Raw genomic sequence first — 26,602 nt, 5'->3', positions numbered from 1 at the left:
TTTTTATACTCTCGCAGTTGAGGGCAAGAAGGAACCCCTCAAAAGACGAGCACGTGAATGTACAATGGGCTAATGGTGACGCACACTGACGTAGCGATGCCGTAGCACCATGACGAGCACGATCTCGTAGCACCCTGTCGAGCACGATCTCGTAGCACCCTGTTGTAGCGCTGCCGGTCGGGCACAATGACTGTAATGAGAGGATGGTCCCTGCTTTGGCACCGCCTGTTTCGGGCACAATGACTGGAATGAGAGGATGGTCCCTGCTTTGGCATCGCCTGTTTCGGGCACAATGGCTGGAATGAGAGGATGGTCCCTGCTTTGGCATCGCCTGTTTCGGGCACAATGACTGGAATGAGAGGGTGATCTTTTGCGGTCGCATCGCCGCAGTCGCGCCTGGAAACACCTGCCGATGAGTGTTGCGGCGACGACGATCGGGCCAAAATGTCTGCCGCCCCGCCGCAGTCGCGCCGGCAAAACCACGTGTCGCAGGCGAAACGCAACAACAGCTAGAGTTGTTATTCAGGGCGTTCTCTATATTGTGGAGTTTGTGGTTCTGCAGTCCTGCTCTCACGACGTTATACTTGGGTGGGACTTTCTTTCGCGAAACAACGCCGTCATCAATTGTGCACGTGCTGATGTCGAATTATCGCCTCTGTGTGACGTGCCCCTCGTCGGCGCCACTTCTCTTCCGGCTAAGCTAGTTCTTCGAGAAGACATCGCCATACCGCCATACTCGTCTGCCGTATTTCCCGTCTTCTGTGTCGCTGTCTCTGAAGGCGCTGTCCTCTTCACTCCTTCAGAACTCTTCATGACCCGCAAAGACGTTTCCCTGCCTTTCGCCGCGCTTGATATTTCAGCCGGTTTCAGCGCCATCGTTGTCTGCAATCCACTTCCTACAGCCCTGATGGCTCTACGCGGCGAAGCACTTGGCCATGTTCAGCCTCTTGATGACATGTTTATAACCGACGTGCCGAATGCTTCGTATGCAGAGCTCACTGACTTCTGTGCACTTTCCGCTTCGGCTCCGCCATCACCTGACTTATTCACACTTTTCATTGCCGATGACCTTACTTCCGAGCAGCGCTCCCAGCTTCTTCACCTGCTTGCCCAGTTCCGCTCTTCTTTTGATGTCGCTCAGTGTGCTCCTCATCGCTCGTCAACCATCAGCCACCACATCGACACTGGCTCCAACGCGCAATTGTGGCAGCACCCGTACCGCGTATCCGCCAAGGAACGTCAGGTGATCAGTGAGCACGTGGACGACATACTTCAGCGCGGCGTCATTCGACCTTCCAATAGGCCGTGGGCGTCACCGGTGGTTCTCGTCACAAAAAAAGATGGTTCCATTCGGTTCTGCGTCGATTATCGCCGTCTCAATAAGATAACGCGCAAAGACGTCTACCCTCTACCGCGCATTGACGACGCTCTGGACAGCTTGCAAGGCGCTAAATTCTTCTCTTCGTTGGATTTACGCTCGGGCTACTGGCAGGTCCCGATGTCAGCAGTTGATCGCCCTAAAACTGCATTCATTACGCCAGATGGTTTATATGAATTTAAAGTGATGCCATTTGGCCTATGCAATGCGCCTGCTACCTTTGAACGAATGATGGACAATATCTTGCGCAGCCTAAAATGGAGCACGTGTTTGTGCTATCTCGACGACATCGTTGTGTTCGCCCCTGCTTTCAGCACGCATCTTCTTCGCCTTAGGCAAGTGTTGACGTCCTTGACCAACGCAGGCCTGCAACTGAACCTGAAAAAGTGCCAGTTTGCCGCGCGCAAGCTCATGATTCTAGGTCACGTCGTATCACATGACGGCATTTGCCCCGACCCATCAAAACTGCGCGCCGTGGCAGAATTTCCAAAACCTAAGACACTCAAAGAACTCCGCGCCTTCATCGGCCTCTGTTCTTACTTCAGACGCTTTGTGCGCAATTTTGCCTCCATAATATCACCTCTCACAGAACTCTTAAGTGGCGCCAACGACCTATCCTCTTGGTCTCCTGCATGCGACACCGCGTTCGTGACCTTACGCCGTCTCCTGACGTCTCCGCCTATACTGCGACACTACGACCCCACCTCCCCAACTGAAGTGTACGAGTATACCGATGCCAGTAGTATTGCCCTTGGCGCTGCCCTTGCGCAGCGCAAGTCCGGCTGCTCCAAGTACGTCGTTGCTTACGCCAGTCGTGCGCTGACCAAAGCGGAACGCAATTACAGCGTCACAGAAAAAGAATGCCTGGTCATCGTTTCGGCACTCGGGAAGTTTCGCCCCTATTTTTACGGCAGGCCTTTCAATGTGGTTACTGACCATCACGCCCTGGTTATCCTCTTTAAAAGACCCGTCTGGACGCCTTGCCCGCTGGGCTCTGCGCATTCAAGAATACGACATACAGGTCATATACCTCTCAGGTCGCAAGCACACTGACGCTGACGCACTGTCCCGCTCTCCGCTGCCAGCCGACACGGCCTCCCTCTCCACTATTAAGGCGGTATCCTCGGTCGACATCGACAACTTCGCATCAGAAGAGCGCAAGCATCCTTGGGTGGCCTCTCTTTTGGATCTCCTTTGTGGCTCGCCTGCATCTCCCATCTCCCGCTCCCGGCGTCGCCAGGCTGTCAATTTTGCTGTCCGGGATAACCTCTTATATCGACGCAACTAGCAGCCCGATGGTTGCAAGTGGCTCCTGGTTATCCCTAGGACTTTGCGTTCCGACATGTGCGTGTCTTTCCATACTGACCCACAATGTGCACACGCAGGCGTTTTGAAGACGTATGAGCGCCTGCGGCAACGTTACTACTGGCGAGAAATGTTTACTTCTGTCCAAAAGTTTGTCCGCTCGTGCCCGCAATGCCAACGCCGCAAATCACCGCCTCATCCGGCCCACTGTTTATTACAGCCGCTTCCGTGCCCTGCTCGCGCCTTCGACCGTGTGGGAATTGACCTGTACGGGCCGCTACCACTAACACCCGCTGGAAAACGATGGATTATTGTCGCAGTTGATCACCTTACACGATATGCCGAAACCACTGCTCTACCTGCAGCGACCACCAGTGACGTTGCATCTTTCTGCTCCATCGTTTCATTCTTCGTCATGGCCCACCTCGGCAGCTGCTGAGTGATAGAGGCCGTGTGTTTCTGTCGCAGGTGGTTGAAGCTCTGCTTGCTCAATGCCGCATGGTTCACCGGACCACCACGGCGTGCCATCCTCAAACTAGCGGACTTACAGAGGTTTCAATCGCACCCTTGGTGATATGCTCGCCATGTACGTTTCATCGGAGCATACAAACTGGGACATCATCCTCCCATTTGACACGTACGCATATAATACGGCTACACAAAGTAGCACAGGATTTTCTCCATACTTTCTTCTCTACGGTCGCGATCCTTCCAATACCATCGATACGGTTTTCCTTTATACACCAGACACGCCAGAATGTGCTCTCATTTGAGCTGTCGCCCGATACGCCGAGGAATGCCGTCAATGAGCCCAAATGTTCACCTCCGCTGACCAACAACGACAAAAAGCCAATCGTGATGGCGACGCTACGAATCCGAACTTCGCTCCTGGCACCCTTGTCTTGTTGTCCGTGCCTTCTACCACGCCTGGACTTTCGACAAAACTTCTCTCGCAGTATGATGGACCATACCGCTTCGTCGAACGCACCTCTCCGGTCAACTATGTCATAGAGCTGCTTACATCGACATCCGACAAGCCCCGCCGTAGACGGGATGTTGTTCACGTGCGCCTCCTGAAACAATTCTATGACCCGCTCGTCTCCACGTCGTATGTCGCCAGGATGGCTTCGCTTTTGCACCGGGGGTAATTGTAATAAAGAAGAAGAGCACAAGAACAAGGCCAGCGATATCGTCTCTTCCATGCCTGCTGTGCAACCAGTGGGCGAGCGGGATCTCCAGTGCTTGGCACGAGTGTGCGCCGTTCGAGCAACCAGCTGTTCCTGCTCTGCGTCACCTGCCTCCTCGGTTACGAAGAGACTTTACCCTCGGAACTGTTCAGTGCACCCATTACATAATTAACATTGCCTTTTTTTTTGCATGATCAACGGCATCGGAGCCAGCTGTGGTAGAAAACGACGACGAACGCGCGGGAAGTGGTACGAGCGCCTTTGCGCGAGGCAAGGTTACATGACTCTCTGTACCGCGCGCCGCGTTTTCAAGGCCACCATCTGATGAGACATTTAAGGATTTAGTCTTAATATGCACCCTCTTGACCCTGGAGTGAAGCCTTTGCAAGGGCACCTCGCGTTTTTGAAGAAGGCTCAAAAACGACCATGTACTATGCGTAAGAGCACTGTTATTTTCTGAAGTAATACAGCACGTAATGGGCAATGCCCTGCGTCGGTTATACAGCTTGCCGGTGAGTTTTAGAAGCATGGAGAAGCCCAGGTAAACTAGAGGTGGCCGGCACAGGGCAAGCATAGTTTTCGTCACAGATCAAAAAAAAAGAGAGAGAAAACACCTTCATTTTCTTTGCCATTACGAAATGTTTTCAAGAGTGCCCGGTCAACTTCCGCGAGAACATCGGTTGCCAAGCATAATAGTCTTATAATACATTTGGAACAGAATAACTTTAAAATGCGTGCACGAATAGTAGACCATTTGCACTAGCTAACCGATTCGAATACGCAACCCTTTCTTAATGCACATCCCAGTTTGACCATGAGTGCCGAACTCGTCGCCATGCGTTCACTGGAAACAAAATCTTCTGAACATACAGGCGACAAAACTGGTGGCGCCAAGACCTTTCTGTTTATGCTGGCAATGCAACGCCGACGTTTGTATGCAAACGCAGAGGCAGAGTTCACAGAGCCGCCGCGGGTGAAGATACATTTCCCATTCGCTTCCGAAAGTTATTTTTCTAGCAGAATACAGCGCAGTACTAGCCCGCTGACCATGAGTCATCGCCATTCCAGAATCGCTGATGGAACACACTAGAGTCGCACTTGTTCCCAATGACACCGCTACCATTCCACTAACGGCAATCTTCACATACCAGTGCAAATGAGAAGTGCGGCGAGGCGCGCCGGTTTGAGGATACGTTGCTGCTCGTCCATAAAACGGTTCGTAAGTCAATCGGATCCGCCCGCCACGCTTCGCGCTCTCGGTGGCTGCGCTAAATCGTCCTCACTGAACCCTCTGCTCTTTGCAATGCAGGTTCGTGAATACTATAATCACTATTTGCTAAGATGTCTATCGACTACCGATGTTAATACCGCCTTATAATATGCTCCGATAAGGAGCCTGTAAAGAACTTTGAATAAATAAATAAATAAATATCCATGCTTATCGTAATATTAAAGTATAATTATTGTTTGTCGTTGGCGCTTTTGTTTCTGTTTTCTCTTTCCCGAATCTCGTTGGATAGTTTAAAACATGTATAATTTAAAAAGTTTTAAAAAAAGCACTTGTTCACTTCCGGCTCCGCGTTCTCGAATTTGGCGGCTGCGTTTCAGTTTGATGAACACGTTCAGCGCGGATCGCTCGGTCCTCTGTCTCCCACGTTGCTGGCAAAGTCTGAAAATTAAACGCAACTCACTCATGGACTCGTTCACACAATAAATCTTTTGTTTTAGCCTCCCCCGCTACCCCTCCATATCGAACGCTCACAAAACTGCAACTCTGCCTGACTCACTTAGACTCGCAGCTCACTGCAAGTCTGAGTACATCGATGCGTGCGTTAATTCGCGATCCTCGAAGCTGTTTGCATCACGAAGGTATTTTGCATCGCGATTCGCGACGCAATACACCATCTCGTTATGGGAGGTTTTTGAAGCTATTACGGCAAATTACGCAAAACATCGAGCAAAGCGCAAGCTTGCAACAGAAGCGCGAACCACTCGCACACAGCAGTAGGAGCAACTGACAGGCACGAGCCGTATACAATGAAAAACGAGTTTGTAGCAAAATAATAAAATAAAGGAAGCAGCTCGCAAATAGAATTCGACGAAGGCACACACTGCCTACTAACGATACAAGAAAAAGCGCGGTACATCCAACGCACATTGCTGGTTTGTACCATATAGCGAAGCTTTGCTTAAATGCGTGAGGAGTGCTAAAAACTACGGTACTTTCTGTCTTCTCGGAATGTCACTGCAAGGCGATGTCGAAGACGCTCGTCTAAACTATGTTATCCGCATTATGAATTTTTTGAGAGCAGCGCTTTCGCATATGACTGGGTCCTCTCTCGTACGCTCTCGCGCACCCGTGCTACGCATTATTACACGCACGGCGTTCATCTCAAAGAGCTAGTTGGCGTTGGCACGATAGTAGTGCAAGTGCGATTGTAGCCGAATGCTTAGAGCATTGGGCTGCGCCGTTAGGGGGCCGAGGCTCTATCTCAGCACCGAACACCTAAATTGATTTTTAAATGTATGAACCACCCGCCGTGGTTGCTCAGTGGCTATGGTGTTGGGCTGCTGAGCACGAGGTCGCGGGATCGAATCCCGGCCACGGCGGCCGCATTTCGATGAGGGCGAAATGCGAAAACACCCGTGTGCTTAGATTTAGGTGCACGTTAAAGAACCCCAGGTGGTCAAAATTTCCGGAGTCCTCCACTACGGCGTGCCTCATAATCAGAAAGTGGTTTTGGCACGTAAAACCCCAAATATTATTAATGTATGAACTTGCGCCCTTCGGCAAGGCAGCAGCAGCACCCAGCAACCGTGGGCAGGAAAGTCTCATAAATCTTGAGAAGAAAGCTTCACTATTAAAAAAATGGGATTTACTTCTGGCGCCTGAACAAGGAACACCAAGCTTGGTGTCTGAAATACCTCGGTGTTCGACAGCGACACAAGAAAACTTTTTGTTCGCAAGGAGAACAGAAAAAAGCTCAAGGGAGACCGATGTCACTCATCAATGTAGGAACCGAGTAATAAGTGAACGGCAGGCTTTCTAACTATAGTGTAAATTTTCTAGCGCTGAAAGGACGCCAGCGACAGCGAAATTGAGAACTTCTTTTTCAATTTAATGCGACTGACTTCTCTCTTTTTCCGGTTGTATAAGCAAGTACGGATGTATATAAACTAGCGGGCGTCAGCAACTGGCTGCTGCGATTTGTTTTGCCTATGCTCCAGGAGCATTGAGTGGCAGTTGCAAGACTCAGTCCAAATTAGAGAATTTTATATACATGAACTTGCAGAAAACACAGTTTCCTCTTTACCTGAAAGTACTCGACCTTCACATTGTGAGATTAACCAACTTACGTTTCAATTTCAGAGGGATGTTTTTTTCTTCTTTCATCGTCGTAGTCTTCGAGCTTACAATATTCTCGCCAAAATCTCGCACGTATGACCGAATATCATTCACAAAACTCAAGCCAGATGTTTTGGCAATGATCAACAGCGACAGAAAACGTACCACAATATTTTAGATGCTTCGCGTACCCATGGCGAATACCTTGTTTTCTACTTTCAGGTATACGTTTAATGCCAGCTACCACCCTATAGGAGTTCTACCAGCTAATACGTTCACTTCTGTTGACAACAGTAAGTTTCTTGTTTGTCCTTTCGTTTGTGGATGAAAGCGCATATGTACATATATATACAGCATATAGACCTCAATCTAAAGGTAGTTATCACGCCGTACAAGATAACCGCGCCGAAAAAGTACAACCAGTTAATTATCACAGTGGACCTGTGTTTGTAAAGCAACGGATAAGACTACTCACAGCACAAGTGACAAGTGTGAGAGGGAATCCTAATTCGAAGGCAACTGCCTTTATAAAAGCCTACCAAGAGAAAACTGCAGCTTCTTAGAGCAGGGCCGTCTATCTTGTCGATGGCATGATAAAATTAGCACTCATACCCAAGAAGATAATCGAGCGCTCGAACGCCTGATATGATGAGAATACTCGGAGGAAAGTATTTGGATGGGTAAACAGCGCGCAAGGCGAGGACAAGTGAAAGAACGTAACGAAAGCGCACCACTAACAACTTAGTGCTTATTCCAACAAGACAATATATAGAAATCAGGTACGGCTTCACAGCATGCGCCGAGCATGTTAAGGATAATAGGCGTTGATTAAAGCTTTTTTGTAGAAAGCATGAATCATCAATTTACACAGGTGATTATTCCTTAGGGGCGGTATAGAAATGCGATATCTTTTTGGCTTCAAGCTACCGAAGCCGCGCTCGTGTTTGCATTGCCTCTTTTCTGAATCGCAGGTGCTTCGGCTCTCAAACATAAGCTGAGTTTGCAGCCGCAGTCGCCACAGTGTAGAACAATATTGCTCCCTGGCTTATGGGAAAGTTTGTTTTTGTATTCTCCGAGGCGAACATTGAGGCACCGTCCGGTTTGCACTACGTGCGTCTTCTTGCAACACAGCGGAATCTCGTAAGCCACTCCAATGGTACAATTTTACGGGCGGTTACGTGCGGCCGATTTTGCATACACTTTTCGGGGTCCTTCTTGGTTAACACGTCTGCATAGCCGGCCTAATTTGTTTGGGTCTGAAAAAGACAACCCCTACTCGCTGAGCGACTTTCTTGATGCCGTGAGAAATAATGTGGACATAGGGCATTACGGTCGTTTTCGACCATTCGCGGGCAATCCGCCTGTGTTGCGAAGATTTTAAGCGGGATTTCAGGATTGCCTCCGCTAAGTCTTCTATTAGCGGCACAGAAAATCCCGCGTCCGTCAGTTTTCCTGCTTGCGTTTTGAAGCTTTAGTTAATCTTGCGAATGCACGACCTTGAAAGGACATTCTTTAGCAGGGCGGTCCCTATTGGTTCGCCTAACGAGTTCCGAGGGGGCGAAGTTGAAGGGGAGTAGGGCTTTTGCTGATCGTGGTGCGTATAGACATCGTTTGTTGGTAATACGCACCACGTTCGGCAAAAGGCCCACGCCCCTTCAACTACGCCCATTCCGTCAGACACCGTAACACTTACGCGAGTTTGATAGCCGAAGCACACGCTATTCAGAAATGAGGCATTGTATGCGTGAGCACGGCTTCGATAGCTTTAAGCAAAATAGACATCGCATTCCTAGACTGCTATTCAGGAATAATGACCTTTATAAATTCACGACTAATGGTTTTTACATAAAAACTTTAATCAATGTCTTTATCCTTGACGATATGCGGAGCGCATGCGGGGAAGCTGTACCTGATTCTATAGATTGCCTTGTTGCAATGAAGACTACGTTGCTAGTCAGCGCTTATGTTGTTATTTCACGTGTCCTCCTCTTACGCGCTGTTTACCCCGTCCAAGTATGCAGCACCAACTAGCCCAACATCGATCCCTCTTGAAGAAAAGTATTTTGACTGACGGCTCATCATTTCTAGGCGCCATGTGTACAAGGCACTGGGCTGTCTGGGCATTCGGAGGGAAGAATTTCACTCTAGATGGGAAGGCCGACCCAAATAACTAACCGCACTAGTATTACGCAAGGAAATTGCATTTTACTGCGAATGGATAAAAAGGCACATCTACAAGAAAGGTGGTAAAATCGTCGAGACATTTCGCTTAAACATAAATCATAGGCTGTGCTTTGCAGTTGCGTCTATCAACAAGCTTGAATGTCAAATTAGTGTTCTTAAAAGATTTAGCCAAAGTTCAGGGGAAACACGGTGAAGGCGGGAGAGGAAAATTGAAGACGATGAGCAAAACGAAAATAAGGTAAAAGTGGGAGCCATCTCTTTTGTGCAGTCCGTGTGTGGCTCCCGCTTTTACCTTGATCACGTTTTGCTCTTAGCCTAAATAAGTGGCACGACGCTGCGCACGCAGCAGGTTTTTGTGTATTTACTTCAAGGACACTGCAATAAACTTTCAGTTACTTCAGCGATTCTCCTGTGTGCTTGCTTTCTGTGGGTCACAGTTCTCTTTGCACTGTCAATAAAGTTAAGCACAGGTGTATGTTACGGTTTCATCCAGTAATATATGTCCTTGCTTATCAGAATTAAAGCTAGCATTCGGTACATACTTTTCTAAGGCATCCGTGTATTTGAAATGAAAAGGCCATCTGTGTTCTGTCTAGGTTGCTCTATTGTGGACTGGTTTCTCATCGCTTCCTGTTTTTTTGTTTCAGATTTGAATACCACAACTAACTATACGCTATATAATATTACAATACCTTGTTGTGCTGTTGCGCAGAAGTCGAAACAGTATTTGTCTAATCGTACGTACATCACATCATTATTACATTTTAGCTCGAAAAAAAGATGCAGCCACATATAATAATATAGACAGCTCATTTTCTTTTTTCTTGTTCGCGGGATTGTCAGTGCTCCTCCACTGCCAGAGTTTGCAAGACCGTGCGTAGATGATTTGCGTGAAGTACACTCGAGGTTGGAACGCATGTCGGGTTGAATTATTTGATTTCCACAAACTCCAGGTTTGGGACGTGAAACTCTATATCTTTGCTCGCACTTATTTATAAACAAGAAATTGCAGTTTCTAGACACCTAAAAATACTGCCGAACTTTAAAGGAAAAGGGTTACAAGAACAAGTAAGCATTACCAAGTAATCGAAATTCTTCTTGACTTTCTCACAGAAACATGTACACAATAAATCGCGTTCTAACGCTACAAAAAGTATTCTTTAAAGGAATATACGGAACTTTTCTTTAGCTCGGAACAAAGACCGAGATATGATTTCGGCGAAAAATGCCTCAATGTTGTGGTGCATGACGCTGCTTTTATTAATATTGTTACGGGGTTAAAAAAATTACCGACGATTACGTTACTTCCTAATGCGAAATTTGAGCGCAGCAAATAAGCTGTTTCACCTTTTCGATAGATTGAGGCAAAGAAATGAGGAATGTCACCTTTCCGCACAGATTACATGCATGAAGAACACAGTCTGAATTGACACAAGTCCGAGTTGGGAAACGCACACCGGAGATTCTCACGGCACGTATCCGGAAGCGGTTTCACGTCATTTTGGAACCAGAGCCGATCACACACTGAACACAAACTTCCAAACGGACCGTCTGTAAACTGTCGCCGGAAAGCATTTGTTGCACCCCGACTGTTTGCGAGCCTTTGTTTGCGTTTGGCCTCGGCCTCGGCCGCGCGAACGGTAGAGTCTTCTCTGCCACGGCGATGAGCTTCTGCTTCAGCCTCGCTTACTGCTGGTTGCTCTCGACGGCGGCGATGAGCCTCCGCTTCGGCGGCGCGAACGGCAGGGTCTTCTCCGCGGCGGCGCTTAGCCTCTGCTTCGGCGACGCGTACTCCTGGATCATCTCGACGGCAGCGACGGTAAGCTTCTGCTTCGGCGGCACGCACCTCTGGATTCTGACGGCGACGGCGCTGGGCCTCTGCTCTGGCAGCTCGTTTAGCAGCAGCAGCAGCAGACGGAGGACTTCCATCGATCGTCTCGCTCATGGCTCAGAAAGAACTGGCAGATAATTTCGCAGTGGCGAACGGCAGCGGCAATTTCGGCTCGGGCAGTGCACATATACAGATCCGCCGCCACCGATCTGGCTCTCTGATTGCCACCGCACAGGGGTTGCATTGGAGGAGGAGCGAAGAAAGGAATTAAGTTCGAGCCGGCGCTTTGACAACCGGAGACTCGCAGGAAGAGGGGGGAGGGGGGCGGCGTGTACACCCAGCGGCAAACGATGGGGCAGAAGCGCGCGCAGCAAGCGCACAACACGATAAAGGGAGGAGGGAAGAGATAGCAGCGACTGACTGATGCCGCTGACGCCGATAGTGAGTCAACCCCAGCTGCGGAGTTGGTTTCAGGGACAACGCCGCCGATGCCGACACAAACAATATGATACCCTCGCTTCCGCAGCGCTAAGAACCAGGTCTAGCCGTGGGAAGGTGGTCACGTATTCGTCGACGTGCCGGGGCCTACGTGAAATAACCGGCGCGTCGGCAACTGAAGAGCACCCTATCCGCCACACAAGAACAGGGGGGGGGACCCTTTCCTCCTCTTTCTGCATGGCGGCGACGGTGTTCTATGCAGTCACGTTATCTTGACTCTCTAGCGGCGTCAGCGGCATCCAGCGGTATCAGTCGGTCGCTGCTAGCGCTGGGGGGATGAAAGGGGGGCGGAGCTGGTTACGAGGCCGACGACAACGCCGACGACGACGCGAAACCCAGGAACGGACGCCAAAGAGCTGCGCTCTAAAACAGTCAGACATATATTTACAGGATATTTACAATAATCGTAGCGGCTGACAAGATGGTCGACAGCGCGCGAAGTCCAGCGCGCCGTCTTCTTCGTCAGCGTGTCACATGGCCCCCGGCGGCGGTAGCACCGGCTCGGTGCTGGTTAGGAGGCGGGCGAGTGATACAACGTAATATGCGCGACATAGACCACGTCGGAGCGATGCTGAGCCACGGTTGGCTCAAGAGGGGTGATTTCGCACGTGACGTCAGTTACTTCACGCAAGACACAGCAAGGGCCAGAGTAGCGTGAAAGTAACTTCTCCGAGAGGCCAACGCGTCACGACGGCGGCCAACGGAGAACCAGGGTGCCCGGTGTGTAATGGACGTCACGATGGCGGGCGTCATATAAGCGCCGCTGATTGTCCTGCGACTCCACAAGTCGACGTCGGGCAATATGGCGTGCTTCTTGAGCTTTGAGTATGGCTTCACGGGCGTACTCGGGCGTGGAATTCAGGCTAGCAGGCAGAATGGTGTCGAAAGGTAGCGTAGGGTCGCGGCCAAACAAGAGGAAGAATGGAGAAACCGGCGGTATCATGGCGAGACGAATTATAGGCGAAAGTAACGAATGGCAGCGCAACGTCCCAGTCGCGATGGTCAGCGGAGACATACATGGACAGAATGTCAGTAAGGGTGCGGTTAAGGCGCTCGGTTAGACCATTCGTTTGTGGATGGTAAGCTGTAGCAAGTTTGTGTTTAGTCGCGCATGAGTGCAGAATGTCGTTGACAACTTTAGAAAGTAGCAGCCGCGGTTAGTGAGGAGCTATCGAGGGGCGCCGTGGTGAAGGATGACGTTCTCTAGGAGGAAGTCGGCGACATCGGTTGCACAGCTTGTGTGATTGCATATCGGGTGGCGTAGTCTGTTGCTACTGCAATCCACTTGTTTCCTGAATCAGACTGAGGAAAAGGGCCTACAAGATCAACACCTACACGGAAGAACGGTTCTGATGGTACGTCAAGTGGTTGAAGGCGACCAGCAGAGAGTGTGGTCGGCGTTTTGCGTCGTTGACAAAGGTCACACGCAGCGACATAACGGCAGACGTCACGGTATAGACCAGGCCAATAGAAGCGCCGACGAACGCGGTCATAGGTCCGTGACACACCAAGGTGACCGGCAGTCGGGACAACGTCAGCGTGTCACAATATTGTTACGGGGAAGTTGGTAGCATGTCAAGACTGTATTGACAATATATATACAGGATGAGTGAGAGTAGATGAAATGGCTGACCACCAACAACACGCAGCAGCCAGCGTCTCGCGAACTTCTTCTTCCTCTGCCTTCTTTCATCCTTCCGTAACAGGACTCCCAGGTGATGAAGCGCCGTTTCGGCGCATGGTAGGTGAAGAATTGCGAGCGAAGTATGACTTCAGCCGCGAAACATGCACGACGTCAACAGGTGTCGGACTTGTGGATGCACCAAACTTTAGCGATGAAATCTCGTAATTTACGTCGCTAACTTGACGTAGGACTTCATAAGGCCCTGTGTAGCCGGAGAGAAGCTTCTGGGAGAGACCAGCCCGACGACATGGTGACCAAAGGAGCACCCAAGCACCTGGCGCGAACTTAACATCGCGATGGCACCGGTCATAACACTGTTTTTGTATATGCTGCGAGGCAAATAAACGAGATCGGGCGACTTGACGTGCCATGTGAGCGCGATTGATGACTTCACGAGCGTACTCATTTGCAACATGTGGCACAGAAGGTATGATGGTGTCAAACGGCAATGTGGGGTATCGTCAATACAAAAGATAAAAGGGCGAATCCTGCGGTCTCATGTCGGGACGAGTTATGCGTGAACTACGTACGCCAGCGCGGCGTCCTAGTCGCGGTGATCGTTGGAAACGTACACCTACGGCACCTCTCTGATTGTTCGGTTGAGACGTTCTGTAAGACCTTTCGTTTGTGGGTGGTAAGCGGTGGACAGCTTGTGCTCAGTGGCACAACAGCGGAGGAGGTCGTCGGCAACTCGAGACAAGAACGAGCGTCCGCGATCTGTAAGTAACTGTCGAGGTGCACCGTGAATGACGTCGTGAAGGAGAAAATCGGCGACGTCAATTGCGCAACTAGTCGGCAACGCCTTTGCTATCGCGTAGCGTGTCGCGTAGCGACGGCGATCCACTAATTCCCTTTAGTCGTCGGAAAAGGGCAAAGCAGGTCAAGGCCTACGCGAAAGAACGGTCCAGAGGGAACTTCAATGTCGTCTGACAGATGGCAGGGGAGGTTTCTTCCGGCGCTGACACAATTCCCAAGTTGCGACATAGCGACGCGTGGAGCCGTAGAGACCCCGCCAGAAGAACCAGCGTCGTACGCGGTCGTATGTACGCAAAACTCCAAGGTATCTCGCCGTCGGTGCATCGTGAAGTTGTTCGAGAGCGATGGATCGTAGATGACGAGGAAGGACAAGGAGCAACTCAGGGCCGTCAGGGTTGATATTGCGACGGTAGAGGATGCCGTCGTACAGCACGAACATGCGGCACGTGCCGTCAGTGCTGCCAGATTGCACTCTGGCGATGATGGACTGTAATGATTCGTCGCGTTGTTGTTCAGCGCGCATGTCAGTCATGTGAGTAAAAGCCGGATCACCGGATCATGCGCATCAGGATCAGGAGGATCCACGGGGTGACGAGAGAGGCCGTCAGTGTCCTTGTGGAGGCGCCCAGACTTGTAATTAACAATAAATAAAAATTCCAGGAGCTGCATAGCCAAGCGACCAAGCCGTCCTGTCGGGTAGCGGAGGGAAGACAGCCAGCAGGGCGCGCGGTGGTCTGTGAAGACCGAAAACGTGCGGCCGTACAAATATGGCCGGAACTTGGCGTTAGCGCAAACTAAAGCCAAGCACTCCCGCTCGATGACAGGAGGCGGCTGGTGACAGTGATTTCTCTCGGCAGGTGACAGCAGGCGGCTGGCGTAAGCTATCACGCACTCGGTACCATTCTGTTGCTGGACGAGAGCAGCGCCGATGCCATGACCGCTTTTGTCAGTGTGAACTTCAGTCGGTGCAGATGGATCAAAGTGGGCAAGTATGGGAGGGGTGGTCAGAAACCCGATGAGGGCGCCGAACGCGTGAGCCTGCTCCGGGCCCCATGAGAATGGCGTGTTCTTTTTCAGAAGATCTGTCAAAGGTAGAGCAACGTCGGAGAAGTTTTTGAAGAAAGGGCGAAAGTAAGAGTACAGGCCGACGAATCAGCGCACGTCAGAAGCAGAATTTGGCACAGGGAAACTGCGTGCGGCGCAAACTTCTTCCGGATCTGGTTGAACACCGGATGCGACAACGAGCGCGCAGCACGACAATAGCACGCAGCATCCATAGTGAAATCGTATCTAGAATATCGCCGACAAGCTGTAAGCGTAAATGGCTTTATCTCACAAACTCTCCCTGTCCGCTGCGGTGTTCCGTAAGGAAGTTTTCTCGGTCCATTTCTCTTCCATCTTTATATCAATGACATCGTCAACGTATTTCCCCTCGCAAAATTTATGATATACGCAGATGATACGATCATATTCTTATCTGGCGAAAATGCCAATGATCTAATAGATTCAGCAAACTGCATGCTCAAACAGCTAGACAAATGGACACAAAAAATGCAATGCAAATTAATGTGAGCAAAACAAAAGCCGTTGTTTTGGGGACCAAAAATACACAAGCTACTTTGTGAAAACAAATATACTTTAGATCTTGTACGCTAGAAATAGTACCACAGTTTAAAACTCTGGGCGTTAGGTTTAACCAGCAGATGTCCTGGGACGATCATGTTGCCCACATAACTGGCATATTATCACAAATAATTGCTCTTATCTATCGCAACCGTGAAATCTTACCCTCTTGTATTATGATGTTAGTTTATTGCTGTTTATTTAATTCTCGCCTTAACTATTGCAGCCGTATCTGGGGAACTACAACGCTAGAAAACCTGAACAAATTGCTTGTATTACAAAAAAAGCAATGCGGATTGTTAAGAAATTACCGAGGTTACATCATACAAGAGAAGTATTTTTAGAACACAAAATAGTTCCAGTAACAAAAATCTATGACTATCGCCTCAGCCGAACACTTAAACAAGAACATTTAAATAAAACATCTTTTATTCAAACTCTTTCAGGCCTGAGAAGGCGCTAACAAAACTACAACACAAGAAATAAGTATATGTGGGAAATAAAAACATTTCGACCAACATATGGTCTACAAACGTTAGAACACCGGCTTCCACGACTTCTTAATGACCTGTTGAGACAGGATATAACGCCAATATATCACCTTTCCGACACTCTTGCCTTACTTTCTTTCTTGAACTTTTTTTTGTTATTTCTCTATGCAACTAAAGCCAAATCGCTTTACAGAATTATGGTGTTACTCGATGTTATTCCTCTGTTTTTGTAATAAAGTGCCTTTGCCATGTCATTGCATTGTGTAAACCATTAGAAGCCTTCAATTTTTTTTTACCATGTGTGTATGGCTTAATTCTTCTTAAAAAATAATTATGTACAAGATGGAGCTTTTATGTAACATGTTTATATATTGTTCTGTGGTGCAATGTGACCGCCGTGAGCAGTGTTTCTTTTTGTGCATCTTCTTTTTATGTCACTTTGTATGCTACTGCCAAATAAGGGGGGCCGTTGCTCTGTCAAGCTGTTGAATAACCGCTTTTACTTCGGTCCCCCTGCATCATCATGTATGACGTGATGGTCGAAATAAACTTAGTTGCTTAGATGTCCCAACATGGTAATCTGACGGCTCCCGAATTGACACTTCGTGGAGTTCAGTTGGAGGCCGGCTTTTCGGAAGACCACAAGAACGGCAGCGAGTCGGGTAATGTGGCTGCCGAACGTGGGAGAAAAAGCAATAACATCGTCAAGGTAACAAAGGCAGATGGTCCATTTGTAGCCTCGCAGAAGAGAGTCCATCATACGTTCAAATGTCGCAGGAGCATTGCATAGGCCAAAGGGCATGACTTCGACCTGATATAAGCCATCCGGAGTGCTGAAGGCTGTCTTCTGGCGCTATTTCATCAACAGAAATCTGCCAGTAGCCGGATCGAAGATCGATGGAGGAGAAGTATTTAGCTCCATGCAAGCAGTCTAAGGCGTCATTGATGCGTGTCAGTGGGTAGACGTCCTTTTGCGTGATCTTGTTTAAGTGCCAATAGTCGACGCAAAAATGCCAGGTACCATCTTTCTTTTTCACAAGGATGACAGGCGAAACCCAAGGGCTCGCTCATAGCTCGGTGACCCCTTTGCGGAGCATTTTGTCCACTTCTGATTTGATGACTCGGCTTGCAACATGCGATACAAGATAAGGACAACGACGAAAAGGATTCCTGTCTCCAGTGTTTCTACGGTGGTGTACAACATATGTTTGGCCTAAAGGCCTGTCGCCGAAATCAAACATGTTACTGTACGAGTTGAGGACAGGTGCAATCGTTATCGTGAGGTCATCCGTTAAGGAACCAGAGCTGTGAGCTGCAATTGGCGCTAATAAAGCACTCTCGGCATTCAGACTCTCTATGTCAAATTCGGAACCACTAGAAACGCTGACCAAGAACATGCCGGCCGGAATCACTTGAGGGCACAGGATGAAATTCAGAAGCGGTAAAACGACGTCGTTTTTAGTAACCGTGACCAGCATGTGCGGAACAGCAACGTTCCGTCTCACAAGCACGTTGATGATGGGGCGAAGCACATATTCATCATCAGGAAGCTGTGGCTCAGCGGTCAAAGTGACGTCAGTAACTGCCTCGGGTGATAGACGTACATCGTGGAGCGAGCACAATTGCAGTGGGGCGGTGCTCGGAGCACTGGCGAGTTGAGGCAGTTCTAACTGAACTGAACTTCTGAGTTCGCGCAGTCGATGAGAACAGATTGAGTGGATAAAAAATCAAAGCCAAGGATAACGTCGTAAGGCCAGTTGTCGATCACAGCAAAGGGAGCAGAAGTAGGGCGGCCGGCTATACTTATACGCGCAGTACACATTGCAAGAACAACCAGCACGCCGCCGTCGGCCACACGAAGCACTGGGCCAGCTGCAGCGGTGAGGACCTTCTTCAAACATCTACGTAAGCGTGGGCTCCCGAAACGTGGGCTCCAGTGTCGATGAGTGCTCGGACAGGTACGCCGTCTATTTTAACGTTAATTACGCTTCTCCTTGTGGCCACATGCAGAGAATTTGCTGCAGTAGTAGACAATGCAGCACCACCTCCGAGGGCTGCATTTCTTAGTTTTCCGAAAAGGTACGGCAAAAAGCCACAGGGGACGAAAGGCGACCTGGCTGCGACGAACGGGAAGATGGCGACAGGTTTGCGGTGAACGAGACTGGTGTGCGCGCGGCGATGGTGAGCGGCTGTACCATGTGTTCCTAGCAGAGTTGTCGGTGGTGTTAGACTCGGCGGTCGGCGAAACATTGCGGGTATTTCCACTTCACTCTTGAACGTCCGCGCCATCTATAAATGAATAAATAAATAAATAAATAAATAAATAAAATGGCTCAGGTTTGTCGGCGTGCGAGGTGTTGAGGGCCACGAGTTGCGACCGTAACGGGCGACATGACCACTGCGGCGACAGGTGAAACATATCGGCTGGTCGTCCGCAGTTCCCCACTCAGTCGGGTTGCGATAACGCGAAGAGAAGCGTCGCGGTGGAGCGAAAATAGTAGAAGGGCGTTCGTTAGCTCTGGGATTGGCGACAGCACAGACAGAATGTAATCCAATGTTTTCAAGTTCCTGGCGAACGATGGCTTGTACGATGGGAACCGAAAAAGTGGTAGTATCAAGGCTACACGAACAGAAAGCTGCGGGCGCCGTCGCATCCAGTTCACGTCGAACGATTCGCCCCACGTCCTCTGATGGTGATTTATGCTGTTGTGCGGATTGGTCTTCACACTTTGACGTTGCGGCAGTATTGGGAAGTCTGGCGATTGTTTGCAAGACGCGTCGGCTATTGGCCAGCTCGAATTGTCGGCACTCTTTAATGATTGCATCAACCGTAGAGCAGCTTTTGCACATGAGCTGAATGAAGGCGTCGTCAGCAATGCCCTTAAGCACGTGCGCGACCTTCTCAGCCTCTGTCATGTCGTGATCGGCCTTACGACAAAGTGCCAGCACGTCCTGGATGTACGAAACATAGGACTCCGTAGGGCATTGGGCACGGTAGACCAGTTCCTGTTTTGCGGCAATTTTAGGGCCGGCTGGTTTGCCAAACCACTGGGTCAAGTTCTCTTTGCATTGGTCCATTTTGCTTAGCTCCACTTCGTGAGTTTCGTGCCACACCTTTGTCGTGCCTCCTAGGTAGAACGACAGGTCAGCTAGCATAAGCGTAGGGACCCATCTCTTAATTCCGCTCACGCATTCGTACATAGCCTCCCACTCTTCAACGTCGGCGTCATACGTCCTGCAGACATTTCCAGGATCCTTTGGTTACGCAACCACAAACGAAGGCAACAGCAACGTAGGTGGCAACGGTGACGTTGGAGACGGCAACGACGTTGATCCCGCTTGCTCCGCTGAGGAGCGCTGTTTCTAGCTGTGGTAACCCACATTTCCCACCAATATGTGGCGGCGACGTTGGGAGTACATAAAGACTGTATTTACAATATACATACAGGATGAATCACAGCATGGAAGCGACCGCGACGAGTTCGAGGCTTCCGTCATTAGCGTCTGCGGAGCCATTGAAGATGGCTTGGTTTGAGGAGGTTCTCGTATATTGCGCAAAAAACAACGAGACGACATAAAGAAGCAGGGAAACCACCACGACGAGATCGAGGCTAGCGTCATCAGCGTCTGGGGAGCCACTGAAGATGACGTGGTTCGAGGAGGGTCTCAAAGATTGCGCAAAACACAGCGAGACGCCTAAACAAGTAGAGAAGCAATCGCGACGAGATGGAGACTTGCACCATCAACGCCTGTGGAATTACTGAAGACGGCGTGGTTCGAGGAGGTTAGAACGACAGAAAGCTGAGCTAGTTGGTAAGGATTCATTATGCAAAATAGAAGTGAGGCGTGCAGACAGGACACAAGAGTAGAGAAGTGGACACCACGAACGCCGCCTATCAACTGAAACGGGCACTGAGGCGAAAAAAGAAAGAAGGCACAAAACTCATCTGCGCATGCTCAGGAATCGTAACACCACGTGTCAATCGGGTAAACGTGCCGGCCTACGTGAGAGATTACTGTCAAGGTACTTAATCTCTTCTTATGTAAAGTAATCGAAGGCTGACTCACGCACGCACTTCCACCATTATAGATATGCCATGCCTCTACCATAAGACGCGTATCTTCATTCTTATGCCTGTACAATATCGCGTATTCATCTAACTCTGGCGTGCAGTTCCAATCTCGGCAATGAAGCGAAAGATTAGAAGGCGATCCACCGGTTAACGACCTTTTAGGTTCCATTAGCCTTTGATTGATACACCGTCCCGTTTGCCCTACGTAGAACTGGCCACAGCTAAGGGGAATATTATAAACCACACCCATACGACAGTCAGCAAAACAGTTGTTCTTATTGCGCTTCACTGGACAAATATCTGTTCGTTTTTTGCCTTTTACCCGCTCCTTTTTATTCTGTACGGCAGCGCATATCTTACCTAGCTTATTGGGAGCAGTGAAAGCAACATTAACATCATATATACTAGCAACTTTTTTAAGCCTGTGCGACACTGAATGAATATACGGAATAGCCACTACTATTTTTTTGCTATTACTGCTTTCTGTCATCACGTCCGTCCCTCTCGAAACCGACTTCTTTAGGCGCTCAGCCACAGTGGCCACCGCTACACTAGGATACCCTGCTTCTAATAGGCGCCGGACCTGCGCATTAAAACTGGCGCTCATTTTGTGCATGCGCGATCTGGTGAGGGACGACTTAAGGCACGACATGGCAATTCCGTTTTTTACTAATTTAGAATGCTCGGATTGAAAGTTTAGCAAGGGCTTCGAAAATCTTGGGGAGTACTGCCAACAAACATGATTTTGTTCGAAGATCAAGGAAATGTGAAGAAACTGAATTACGCGTCGCTGAGGAAATTCCTTGGTAAACTTTAATCCTCCCCCATAAAGCTTAAATTGCTCACCTACTGAGCTAGCAGCGGAATCGAATTCTTCCCTATTACAGAAAATCAGGTAATCATCAACGTAACGAAATATCTTGATAGCACTATCACCCAAGGCTTTCTCTAAGCAGTTGTCAACCTTACTCACGTAAATGTTGCTAAGAATAGGGGCAACCTTTGAGCCAATACAAATGCCTGATTTCTGCAGAAAAACGCCATCTCTCCACCCAATCAGCGTCGACTTCAAGTACATTGAAAGAATTTCTAGAAAAGCTCCCGTGGAAACACCGCATCTGTCATTAAAGCCCACTCTTGCACTTGTTCTTTAATGCACTCATTTACGGAATTTAGCAACCCTTCATGCCGCAAGGAATAATACAGGTCTTGGATATCCATACTAAAAGCTGTACAATCACCAGGATTTTCCTCTCTCAAATACTGAACTAGTGCCTGAGAATTACGTAGGCAAAAGGGGTCTGAAAAAACTAGTGAAGCTAAGCAGTTCCGTAGGTAACTAGCTACACAGACCTGCCACGTCCCTTTCTCTGACACTATAGCACGAAAAGGAATTTCTTGTTTATGGGTCTTGGCCGAGAAAAATAGTTCTAAGGTGAGGGATTTAGCTTTCTTAACATTACAGATAAGCCTGTCAATATTATGTCTTGACAAGAGGTCAACCGCACGATGCTTAACTACAGAAGGCTTGAGTTTTACTGGCTGCAAATTCTTTTCTATGGCTGAAATCGATTTTTCATAGAACATGTCATCTGGCATAATTACGAAATAACCTTCCTTGTCAGATATTACTGGTCTAAGTTTATGCTCCACAAGGTAATCAACTAACGGTCGGAAAGGGTCAGCCGTCTTAAAATGAGAATCTGATTGTTTAATGCTAGCAATGCAATCCGAAATACAGCGTGAGCGTATTTGTCTGCACGGCTCGCTTCTATTTCGCACAATGAATCCTTACCAACTAGCTCAGCTTTCTGTCGTTCTAAGCTTCATTTCTAGTACTCTGAGCCCTTTTCCATGTTCCCCTACTTATCTGCACAATCCTGCTTCGTTAGCTTCCCTAATTGCGATATGTATGTTCCGCGCTAGAACCATGTCGTCGTTTAGTCGTAATTGTGTCGTCCCATTGGTAGTTCAAATGATGTGCGGCTTTCTTCAACCATCAACTGGGCATGCGAGAAGGATAGGAGCTATTCTTTCCGCTGAATCTGGGTGCCAAGTTAGGTTCTACCAGGAGTGTCTAAGGGTCCGTTGCGCGGCCCTGGGAGACGGTCGCCATTGGAACCGCCCCTACGCCAATTGGAATAAGTTAGCCGTGCAACATGCGGACTCCCTATGGAGGATGAAACTTCCGGAGCTTCAACAAAGTAAGAGGAAACACCTTTCTAATAATTCACCGTCAAATAAGGTACTGGTTTTTGGAGATGCCATCGTGAGTAATGACCATAGAAGAACCCTTGCTTTAGGTCCTAAGCACTGTTTTAAGCCTAACGTAAAACCCGTTGACGTTTTAAGCATACCGCGCTGCATAACCAGGCTCGTCCCGGAAGGAGAACGCTCATGCTGTATTTCGGATTGCATTGCTAGCATTAAACAATCAGATTCTCATTTTAAGACGCCTGACCCTGTCCGACCGTTAGTTGATTACCTTGTGGAGCATAAACTTAGACCAGTAATATCTGACAACGAAGGTTATTCCGTAATTATGCCAGATGGCATGTTCTCAGAAAAAACGATTTCGGCCATAGAAAAGAATTTGCAGCCAGTAAAACTCAAGCCTTGGATAGTTAAGCAACGTGCGGTTGACCTCTTGTCAAGACATAATCTTGATAGGCTTGTCTGTAATGTCAAGAAAGCTAAATCCCTCACCTTAGAACTGTTTTTCTCGGCCAAGTCCCATAAACGAGAAATTGCTTTTCGTGCTATAGTGTCAGAGAAAGCGACGTGGCAGGTCTGTGTCGCTAGTTACCTTCAGAACTGCCTAGCTTCTCTAGTTTCTTCAGACCCATTTTGCCTACGTAATTCTCAGGCACTAGTTAAGTATTTGAGAGAGGAAAATCCTGGTGATTGTACATCTTTTAATATGGATATCGAAGACCTGTATTATTCCTTGCCGCATGACGGGTTGCTAAATTCCGTAAATGAGTGCATTAAGGAACAAGTGCAAGAGTCGGCTTTTATTGACAGATGTGGTGTTTCCACGGGAGCTTTTCCAGAAATTCTTTCAATGTACTTGAAGTCGACGCTGATTGGGTAGAGAGATGGCGATTTTCTGCAGAAATCAGGCATTTGTATTGGCTCAAAGGTTGCCCCTATTCTTAGCAACATTTACCTGAGTAAGGTTGACAACTGCTTAGAGAAAGCCTTGGGTGATAGTGTTATCAAGATATTTCGTTACGTTGATGATTACCTGATTTTCTGTAACAGAGAAGAATTCGATTCCGCTGCTACCACAGTAAGTGAGCAATTTAAACTTTATTGGAGAGGATTAAAGTTTACCAAGGAATTTCCTCAGCGACGCGTAATTCAGTTTCTTCACATTTCCTTGATCTTCGAACAAAATCATGTTTGTTGGCAGTACTCCCCAAGATCTTCGAAGCCGTTGCTAAACTTTCAATCCGAGCATTCTAAATTAGTAAAAAACGGAATTGCCATGTCGTGCCTTAAGTCTTCCCTCACCAGATCGCGCATGCACGAAATGAGCGCCAGTTTTAATGCGCAGGTCCGGCGCCTATTAGAAGCAGGGTATCCTAGTGTAGCGGTGGCCACTGTGGCTGAGCGCCTAAAGAAGTCGGTTTCGAGAGGGACGGACGTGATGACAGAAAGCAGTAATAGCAAAAAAATAGTAGTGGCTATTCCGTATATTCATTCAGTGTCGCACAGGCTTAAAAAAGTTGCTAGTAGATATGATGTTAATGTTGCTTTCACTGCCCCCAATAAGCCAGGCAAGATATGCGCTGCCGTACAGAATAAAAAGGAGCGGGTAGAAGGCAAAAAACGAACAGATATTTGTTCAGCGAAGCACAATAAGAACAACTGTTTTACTGACTGTCGTATGGTGTGGTTTATAATATTCCCCTTAGCTGTGGCCAGTTCTACATAGGGCAAACGGGACGGTGTATCAAGCAGAGGCTAATGGAACATAAGAGGTCGTTAACCGGTGGATCGCCTTCTAATCTTTCGCTTCATTGCCGAGATTGTAACTGCACGCCAGAGTTAGATGAATGCGCAATATTGTAGTCACAAGACTGAAGATACGCGTCTTATGGTAGAGGCATGGCATATCTATAATGGTGGAAGTGCGTGCGTCAGCCTTCGATTACTTTACATAAGGAAGAGATTAAGTACCTTGACAGTAATCTCTCACGTAGGCCGGCACGTTTACCCGATTGACACGTGGTGTTACCATTCCTGAGCATGCGCAGATGAGTTTTGTGCCTTCTTTCTTTTTTCGCCTCAGTGCCCGTTTCAGTTGATAGGCGGCGTTCGTGTTGTCCAGTTCTCTACTCTTGTGTCCTGTCTGCAGGCCTCACTTCTATTTTGCATAATGTTCGAGGAGGGTCCCATAGATTGTGCGAAACACAACGAGACGACGTAAAGAAGCACGGATGCCACCACGATGAGATCGAGGCTTGCGTCATCAGCGTCTGTGTAGCCACTGAAGACGGTGTGGTTCGAGGAGGGTCTCATAGATTGCGGAAAACACAGCGAGACGCCTAAACAAGTACGGAAGCCACCGCGACGAGGTCGATACTTGCGTCATCAGCTACTTTGGAGCCACTGAAGACGGTGTGGTTCGAGGAGGGTCTCATAGATTGCGGAAAACACAGCGAGACGCCTAAACAAGTACGGAAGCCACCGCGACGAGGTCGATACTTGCGTCATCAGCTACTTTGGAGCCACTGAAGACGGCGTGGTTCGAGGAGGGTCTCATAGATTGCGGAAAACACAGCGAGACGCCTAAACAAGTACGGAAGCCACCGCGACGAGGTCGATACTTGCGTCATCAGCTACTTTGGAGCCACTGAAGACGGCGTGGTTCGAGGAGGGTCTCATAGATTGCGGAAAACACAGCGAGACGCCTAAACAAGTACGGAAGCCACCGCGACGAGGTCGATACTTGCGTCATCAGCTAATTTCGAGCCACTGAAGACGGTGTGGTTCGAGGAGGGTCTCATAGATTGCGGAGAACACAGTGAGACGCCTAAACAAATACGGAAGCCACCGCGACGAGGTCGATACTTGCGTCATCAGCTACTTTGGAGCCACTGAAGACGGCGTGGTTCGAGGAGGGTCTCATAGATTGCAGAAAACACAACGAGATGACCTAAAGAAGTACGGAAGCCACCGTGACGAGATCGAGGCTTGCGTCACCAGCGTCTGTGGCGCCACTTACGACGGCGTTGTTCGAGGAGGGTCTCATAGATTCCGCAAAACACAACAGGACGAACTAAAGAAGCACGGAATCCACTGCGACGAGATCGAGGCTTGCGTCACCAGCGTCTGCGGTGCCACTTAAGACGGCGTTGTTCGAGGAGGGTCTCATAGATTGCAGAAAACACAACTAGATGACCTAAAGAAGTACGGAATCAACCGCAAGGAGATCGGGGCTTGCGTCATCAGCGTCTGTGGAGCTACTGGAGACGCCATGGTTCGAGGAGGGTCTCAGAGATCGCGCAAAACACAGCGAGACTACCTAAAGAAGCACGGAACCCGCCGCGACGAGATGTAGGCTTGCATGGACAAAGACAGCAAACCCAATACATGAGTATATAGGAAAAAGTAGCTGCAATACGGCGATGTCCAAGAGACGCGGTATAGGTGGGCGACATGGCCACTTCGGTGGCAACGGATGCAAACGGGCTCATCATCCGAAGCTCTCCACTCAGTAGCACTGCGGAATCTGGGGCAATGCAGGCCGCTACAACGAACATCTTGAAGCACCGACCTGGCGTCAGGTTGGAAGACAGAGCAGGCAGCAGGAAAACCAAGGTTGGCAAATTCTTACCACACAACTGCCTGAATGATTGAGAGTGACGGTGCTCCGTGGTCCGTGTATTCAAGCTAGCGTGGATTGAATGGGGCTGGAGTTGCGGCCTCGAGTTCGCGGCAGACGATACGCTTCACGTTCTCATTGAAAGGGGGGGGGGAGGGGTTTGAAATGGTTTGGTCGACACAGGCGAACTTCGCAGCTGTGTTAAAGAGACCAGAGAATTATGGAATGTCGCAGCGGCTTTTAGCCAGCTAGAAGTGGTGACATTCCTTTACAATGACATCGATGGTGGAAATATTATTGCAGATGAATAAGTTAAATGTGCCGTCCACGATCCCTTTGAAGACGTGGCCTACTTTGTCAACCTCCGAATTTTATCGCCAACTTTCTCACAAAGGGCGAGCACGTCTTCTATG

The 26,602-nt window shown here is 48.9% G+C and overlaps 1 long non-coding RNA gene across 1 annotated transcript in view; it reads left to right on the top strand.

Annotated features, from left to right (window-relative positions):
• Window positions 1-26,602, top strand: part of LOC142571214 (uncharacterized) — a 139,053-nt gene that overhangs the window by 101,125 nt on the left and 11,326 nt on the right. Inside the window, exons 3-4 of the long non-coding RNA XR_012825795.1 lie at window positions 7,439-7,509; window positions 10,048-10,137. This is a non-coding gene — a long non-coding RNA (uncharacterized LOC142571214). The remainder of the gene's footprint in view (window positions 1-7,438; window positions 7,510-10,047; window positions 10,138-26,602) is intronic.

This window comes from Dermacentor variabilis, chromosome 2 (assembly GCF_050947875.1).
Source record: "Dermacentor variabilis isolate Ectoservices chromosome 2, ASM5094787v1, whole genome shotgun sequence".
Lineage (NCBI taxonomy): Eukaryota > Metazoa > Arthropoda > Arachnida > Ixodida > Ixodidae > Dermacentor > Dermacentor variabilis.
This window is presented reverse-complemented; position numbering and strand designations above follow the sequence as displayed.